This window comes from Vidua macroura, chromosome 6 (genome assembly GCF_024509145.1).
Source record: "Vidua macroura isolate BioBank_ID:100142 chromosome 6, ASM2450914v1, whole genome shotgun sequence".
Lineage (NCBI taxonomy): Eukaryota > Metazoa > Chordata > Aves > Passeriformes > Viduidae > Vidua > Vidua macroura.
In genome coordinates, this window is record NC_071576.1 from 28,035,758 (window position 1) to 28,043,664 (window position 7,907).

Below are 7,907 nucleotides of genomic sequence, written 5' to 3' on the forward strand. Positions count from 1 at the left end.
ATATAAATGAATTGCATATAGGCATGTCTGTCTGCTGTGCATGTATCTATATTTTATATATAGATACATTTGTAGATTTATCCATGAAAATAGTTTCATGTTACCAGTTTAATAGTGCTTTCCTTCAATGAATCTAATGCATAAATACTAATGGTATGTTGCATGGTATGCCTGTCTGTCAAAACTATTCAGTGAAAAAGAGGGAATTTTGAAAGTAGAAATTGACTTGAGAAATCCTGTTTTTTTTTAGCTGATTAATCTGATAACAAAAGTTTTGGTTGGAGTAAGCAGTGTTTCCTGGGGAAGAGGGGTCAAATGGGTTTTTACCTCATTAATGCCTTAATACCAGCTGATGCAGTATGTACGTTGCAGGCCATGTATTCTTTTTTGCAGTTCTCTGATTTTACAGCTGGTAAACTCCAGGCTGTCTGCCTTCCCATGCTGAGTCCAGTTTGTCCATCTTCTGACATCTTGGTGTATGTACAACACGATACTTGTTCTCTGGGGAATTTAACAAAGCTGTTTCTGAGACAGTAGGTGCTCCTGGTGCTCAGGAGTTAGCAATTTCAAATACGGCTGGGTTCATTGCCAAGAAAATATGGTGGGAAATTCTGAGTAAATTTTTTTTCCTCCAGGCAAACTCTTCAATGCTTTACCAAAACATCCAGATCCTTGTGTTTTAGAATTTCTTCAAAGACAGACAACCTTTTTTTCTACTGACTGATGTTCAATATCTGTAGCTATTGTGCAGAAAAAGAACTGCTCTGGCAAGTCACTGAGTAGGTCCTTGTGCAGGTCAGTAGTAGGCTGGTACCTCATGAGGAGTGGAAACCTATCAGCTTACCAATGGCGCTGTCAGTTCAGATAAACAGCTGCCAATTTTTCCCACTTTCCATCAGGTGGAGGTTTAACAATTTTTATTGAAGAAACCAAAGCTTTGAGAATACTAAAAGCTTTAATTCTTTTCCACCAACTAACAGTGCCACTTATGGTGCTGAGGACAAACTTAGAATCATGTGCCCTCACCTAACCGACCTTGTCTGCATCACTGGTGTTTTAACAAAATTGGTTCTGCACCCCCTCTTCTATCAGAAACTATATTCCCTGAAGTAAACCTGGGTTTAGGCCACCCTCTGTAGCAGAAGGGCCGTAAGGGGGAGTAGTGTAATTACTACAAGCCTCTGCTTTGTCATGACACAGTTGCGTCCACTGTCAGGAACCTGCAACTTCTGAACTCACAAACTACGAAGAAACCTGAGGTGACAAAATCAGCAAAGACTGCACCTTGAAGTTATATCATGTGGTGCATCAAAACATGCTTCAGCCCAATGGAAGTGGCATTATTGTGTTACCCTTATCCCAAAGCAGCTACCTAACATTCAGGTTGTGACTCTACTTGTTCCAGGTCTTGCTGATACATTTGCAAAATCATAGCCACAAAGTGATTAATTGTTACTAATAGTTATTTCTAATCTTAGCTACTTATTTTTGTGCTTTAAAATAAAAAAGCAAAGCTTTTTTCCCTAAGATTTTTTTTTAGTATTAAATAAAATTTAGTTTGAAAACTAAGACAGATGTTGCTTGATCAAAGTTACAATCATCTTTTCTAATTGACTGTAATGTGCATCCCCTTTTCTCTAATATAGAAAATATATACACAAAGATCTGTTCTTGAGGAAGAACAGGCAAAGGAAACTTTTTAACGACGCAAACTGGTGGTTTTCATATGTCTATGTATTATAACTAAGTATATGTTGGCTGCACTTACATGAAACTAAAGATCTTGCACTTCATTAGAGTGGAAAAGCAAAACTCATTCATAAAATTACAACATGGTTAAAAATAAATAAAAAAACACAGGAAAAAGGAATAGGTTTCATCACAAACAGAGGAACGTGGAGCTTCCTAAGTATAGCCTTAGCATTTAAAGTTTCGGAAGAGATTTCGCGGGGTAAAACAGGGGTTAGGAGAGGCCCCTCTCGAACCGCGCTCGCTGCCCGGCCCGCAGGGCGCACGCTGCAATTTCAGCGGCGGCCACGAGATGGCGGTGCGAGCCCTCGCACGGCGCCTCGGCCCCGTGCCGCCGGCAGGGCCCGGCCCGGCCCGGCCCCGGCTCTGCGAGCCCTTCCCGCGCCACGCCGAAAATCAGGCACTGAGGAGAGGAAACACGACTGAAAAATGTGCATAGTTTCATTTGCCGGGATGAATGGGATTTGGCCCCTGCTGAGTTGAGGCGCGGTACGGGCCGTGCCCAGGCGCTCGGTGGAGGAGGGGGCGCACGACCACGCCGGTTTGGGCCCGGGACCCCCGGCGCGGCGGGGTAGGAGCCGCAGCGCAGCTCTCGTCCCGGAGCACCAGAGGGAAAGCGGTCCTCCACAGTGCTTCCCACGCTTTGTGGCGGCTGCCGGGAAAACGGCGAACCCTGACAGCGTTGCCCCCACAGGCACCGCTCGAACCGTGCCGACACCTCAGTGCCCGTAACCGGCGCCGGGCGGGGAGTGCGGGATTGCCTGAGCCCGGCTGCGGGGCCACCGAGTCCTCGTCAGCCTCCTGCCCGGGCCTGGGCATTCACCCCGTGCAGCACCAACCTTGCCATTGCCTTTGAGTGAGCGCTCTGCTACACCGCGGTCCGCCAACCCACCAGATACATCCCCAGTGAAAACAGCTGGGTAGTCATCCATGGGGACGAAGGTGCCGAATTCAGTGCCTAAAGCACTGAATTTCCCTGTATCGGATTTCCCTAAATTTCCCTGTATTGGGAAATTTAACCTTCAAGCACCACTTGGTCACCTCGTGCGCTTGGATTGATTCTGCCTTTTGTCTGCCGTGTCTGTCGCAGATCACACCGTTCAGGGCATAGCCTGGCTGCCGTTGGTTGTATTTACACAACACCGGGCACACTTGCTGCTTTCATATTGTTAAAATATTGAGTAATACAGATAAGACCAATGGACAAAACTAAATTGAAATAATCAGGTCTGTGCATTTGCCTTAACGGTGGCTGTTGACTATTTGTATTCCTTGAAAGTGAAACTTATGGAAAACTAATTTAGTAATTTTATTTGGCAATTCCAGCTCTTTTTAAAAAGGACTGTGTATACAACCAAGCTGTTTACCCATCCTCTGGAAATGTGGTGAGTGCTTATATAATGTTTCAGTACTTGAGTTCAGAGGGAGAAATGTCTCAATGAAGGTCAATGTACTGGTGTAGATGAAAGTTATGTCAAGGATGAATGTAGAGAAACCCAATTTTTATTATGAAATCCCCTTCTCTTCCCTCATATGTCCAGATTCAGGATTTTTTAGAAGATGTGTCTTTTGAAAATTAAGAGATTAAGATGGTTGTCTGTGGAGCTGCTTGGAAAATAAACCCATCATTTTTTATCATATGAGCCTTTTCAGTGAAAACAGTAAAGTGAAATCTGGATGAGAAATTTTGTTCTTTTCTGGCTAAGCAGTCTGTATGAGTTTTGAGAAACAATGTTTGAAAAAAGGCATTGCACTCACATGTATTACCTCTGATGTTGTTTTCCTCAGGGGTTCTAGAGGTATTTGAATTATGAATTATCCATCCTAATTCATTTCCTTTAGAGCCAAATAATTTATTCTGAATAATCATTCTTGTCCTGAATGTATATGTATATGCCTACTCCTTCATATCCACACATGTAGTTTTTACAATCTTCCTAGCAGAAGAGGCTAAAGAACTTAAGCAAACATGTGCGAGTAGGAGGCATCAATTATTAGATGAAGCAGTTGAGTTCAGAGTACAAGTAATTGTGTAGAAACATCCATTTTTATGAGAGTTTGATGACACACTGAGCCTGACTAGTGAAAAAACATTTTAAAGTTTATTTTCTCTCTTTGCATGATAAATATTTATTTCAGGGCTCTGCCAATAGTAGGAGGCCTGTACTACCTTGGGTCTACCACTGATGAGGAGACTGACTGTTAGTTAGTTGTTGAGCTGGCAACAGAGTACAGGAGACTTGGTAGAGCTGAATTAATTTCACACATTTATAAAATTCTAATTTTTGAATGTTCTTTTTTTTTTTTTTTATGAGTGCACGTGCATTATAGAAAACTCATGGAAGTAGGGAAAGGTTTTGGAAGGAAATCAGAACTATGTCACAGCAGGAAAAATGATTTTTGTTACAATTATTACAATAATATTTAATAATAATAATAATAATTTGTAATCTGTAATTGGTGGAATAAGAATTCCTGAATTCAGCAGTCACAAATTCTAAATGCCCTCCTTGTGGGATGGAGAAAAAATGATCCCCAAGGATCCCCAAGGTCTACAAGTGGTAATTTGCAGGGGTGTCCAGAAGAGTGCTTTCTGATGTCCCAGAGATGGGGTTATCAACAATAATCAGATCCCGATCAAACTTGTGAAGAAGTGGTACCTGTCTGTTAAGTTGATGTTAGAATGCTTATATGAAAAGCTTTTTGTTCAGATCCCATATGTGATCAGTCTTGGGCACTGCGGTTCAGATTCTCATTCTCTCTTCATTCCCCTTCAGATTCTTTTGGGCGCCCTGGAGCATGGCAGGGAACAGGGCTCCTAGTATGAGGTGAGTGCATCAGAATAGTCACCTCTCTTGCCTCAGGCCCTGCAGCAGGAGCAGGAGCTGCAGCTGGATGGCCTCTCCCTACATCTCTTTTGATGTGGTAGGGTTCCATGACAGAGCCAATTCCCAAAACCCTAAAGAATTTTAACTGTCAGCCTAGTCACCTAGTGAGAAACTTCATCTGCTGTTAATATTATTTCAGGCTTCAATAGTGAAGATCAAGCCTTTGTGTTACAACTGAAATTTTATTTACTCAATCACTAGTTTTCTTAAAGTTAATATAAAAATCACTGTTTCAGTAAAGAAGACTTTTCAGGGTTTCTACTTAACTACTAATCTTCAGCAGCACTTCAATATCTGACAGGGGGAGTGTTTGATGTTAATTATAGTTTGATGAGTGCATAATCATGTAAAATTTGGTTTTATGCACAGTCTCCTATGTGAATTTATGTTTTTGAAATATGAACCTAAGCAAGGAAGAAAATAAACCTTTACAATCTTCAGAGTTATAATCTGATTGTCATAGAACAAAGTACCTTGTCATTTCCCACTACATGGCTCTTCCATATAGCTCTACCTTTTCAGCATTTACTTTGTTATGCTTGATTGAGTACATTACTACAAAGTGTTATTTATCCAGCCTAACATTTGTTCCAAGAAGAAAAGGTAAATATTATGGGCTAAACTCCATTTTAGATTCTTATAAACATAGCTCTCAGAAATGTAAGCCTGAACTCAAACATTTGTGACATCAGTGGCCTCTGAAGCAAAACAGAAATGGATTCTGGATCCAGCAAGAGGGGTAAAGTTGGGCTTCTATCCTTAGAGTTTCTATCCTTACTAAGATGCCACTTAAAACATCCAGATCTGGAGGAAATGTAATGAACTGAATTTACTTCCTCAGCTGGAATAGTTTTGGCACATGTATCTGAAGACCTGTTTAGCTATGAGGAAGCTAACCAATGGTTGAGATTATGCCCATCTGTCAGTTAAATCAAAGATCCCAAGGCTAAATGCAGCATTCAGAGGCAACATGTAGGCTCATGAATTTTATGGAAGACAGTGTCTAGATACCAATAAACAGCTCTCTTGCATCCACATGCTATAAAACTGTATGTAATTGTTCTCATTTTAGTAACAGCTTTCAGGAAATTACTGTTAGGAATATGGAAGAAACATTTTATGCCAGTGACCTTAAAATTGTAGTACAGAGATCTAATTTTGTTTTCCAGTCATTTATGCCATAAAAGTAAAGAGTATCTATTTTAAGTTAAAAGAATGCAGTATATAGGAAAAAGATGCTTTTCCTTATAAAAAAATTGATTCACAAAAACCGTGGACATGCTATTATTTTTAAAATACAAGGCAGTTCTTAATGCTTATTTTTATAATGTTGTGACTCTGTGTATTTTCTGACTTCAAATGTTTTAACAGGATGACATGGGAGAAACAAGAACTATCTACACGTGTCTGTGTATGTGCCATTCAGCCAGAATGTGCATAATTTTTTCTAACTACATGATTTTATTCTCAAAATTGTAAAATATTACAGAGAAATCATAAGCCTGCAAGAAATTTACAGCCATCTCATTTCTGGCTTATACATTCCTAAACAATTTTTTCTGGCACAGATGGTAACATCATAACTTCAGATTGCATTGCCATCCATTGCTGTGGCTGTTCCTGGGTGTGGGAAGAGGTGATGATTAGCTAAGACAAAACTTGCTGTTCACAACATCTTGAAAATTTGTTTTTATTGATGATAAAAATGGCTTTCAAATAAACTGAAGATTTTAATGGGAAATTGCTTGTCTTTGTCAAGGTTTTATTTTTTTCTTTTAACTCAACTGTACATGCAATCATAAAACTGATGTTTCCAGTGCTATATATTTCCTTTGTTTTCATGCTTATACACATTAAGAATATGAGAAAGTCACAAATGCAAGACAGCAGACATAACTTGGAAGAATCTGTAAACAGCAACATTCTTTGAAAGCACAGACCATCTATATTCTTAGATACTATTGTTGCATTTCAGCCTTTCCATGCAATTATTTATTTTTCTGCGACATTTCCAATGGATTTTGAGTCCACAGGAAGCATATGGGTATAATTCTCCATTCAGCTACTAAAAGGATCATTGTGTTTCAGCCCATTTACAATGTATTCCTTGCCTTAGACTTAGCTTATTTTAGGAAAAAAACACATGAAAGTTGGGCATTTATCATGCTCCCAAAATTAAATGGAGTTAAGAAGGATTTTGCTCCTTCTGTTTTTTAGTTTTACTTTGGACTGGATATGGACCATTTTTGTTATAGAAGCTGAAAACACATAGGAAGACCAAAAGAGCTTGCAAGTGGAATAAATCAGAAATGCGAACGTTGGAACTCATGTCAAACCTCAAATGTTGGGATTATTTTTATTTTAACTGTTCTCTTCCACTTGAGGTATTTGCTTCTTATTTCTCAAATTGTATTGGCCCTTGCGACTTTGAAGCATCCTTCCCACCACCTTGACTAAGAAATTAATTTGGTGGCTGTTTACATTAACATGAGTTGTAAGGTAAATCTATCCTCTATATTCCCATTTATCTCATGTTGAAATGAGAAGAATTCTGAAAGATCTTGTATCTTGGAACATCAGGAATATCAGTTAATACCTTTCCAAGTGATTTTGTAGTAGTGCAGAAATGTCCAGATTGGAGCATTTGAAAGTCAGTAGCAACTTTGGTATGCTCACTTTCAATTTTTTGTGTGAATTCAGTAGTCTAAAATCTCTGGCCATTCAACAGCATTTGCCTCAGCTCTGGCCTTAAGCATTTGACAGAGTTAAAGTAATTTGCTTTCAGTGCATCTAATTCATGGTCCTTAAGCTGCTATTTTCCAAAGATTTGTCAACTCTTTCTGCCTAAAAATATCAAACTCTAAAAGTCTTGCTATGATCAATATTTCCATAATGTCTAATGAATGATAGGAGTATACCAGTGATTTTCCACATTGCTTAACCATTTAAATGTTTGATGGTGTTTTCCACAGATATTCTTCCCTTTGCTTCTTTACATGTGTTTTGGTTTGATTGACTTAGTGACTTAAGTTTACTGTCTTTGCCAGCCTCCTCATCTGAGATGTCCTTGAATTCTTCATAGAATCATAGAATGGTTTGTATTGGAAGTGACATTAAAGATCATCCAGTTCCCAACCCCCTGTCATGTGCAATCACTTTCCCAGTCTGTTCTACTAGTGGGAACATGACCAGCTGCCAATTATTCTTACGTGGTAGTTGCTTCTTTAATTATCAGATATTCTGTGTGCTCAGGTAAAAGCCATTCTAGCT

The 7,907-nt window shown here is 39.4% G+C and overlaps 1 long non-coding RNA gene across 1 annotated transcript; it reads left to right on the forward strand.

Annotated features, from left to right (window-relative positions):
• Positions 1 to 2,076: 2,076 nt before the first annotated feature.
• Positions 2,077 to 6,370, forward strand: LOC128809409 (uncharacterized). Its single transcript, XR_008437712.1, has 4 exons — positions 2,077 to 2,180; positions 3,076 to 3,134; positions 4,527 to 4,577; positions 6,009 to 6,370. It is a non-coding gene; the product is annotated as an uncharacterized LOC128809409 (long non-coding RNA).
• Positions 6,371 to 7,907: the final 1,537 nt, after the last annotated feature.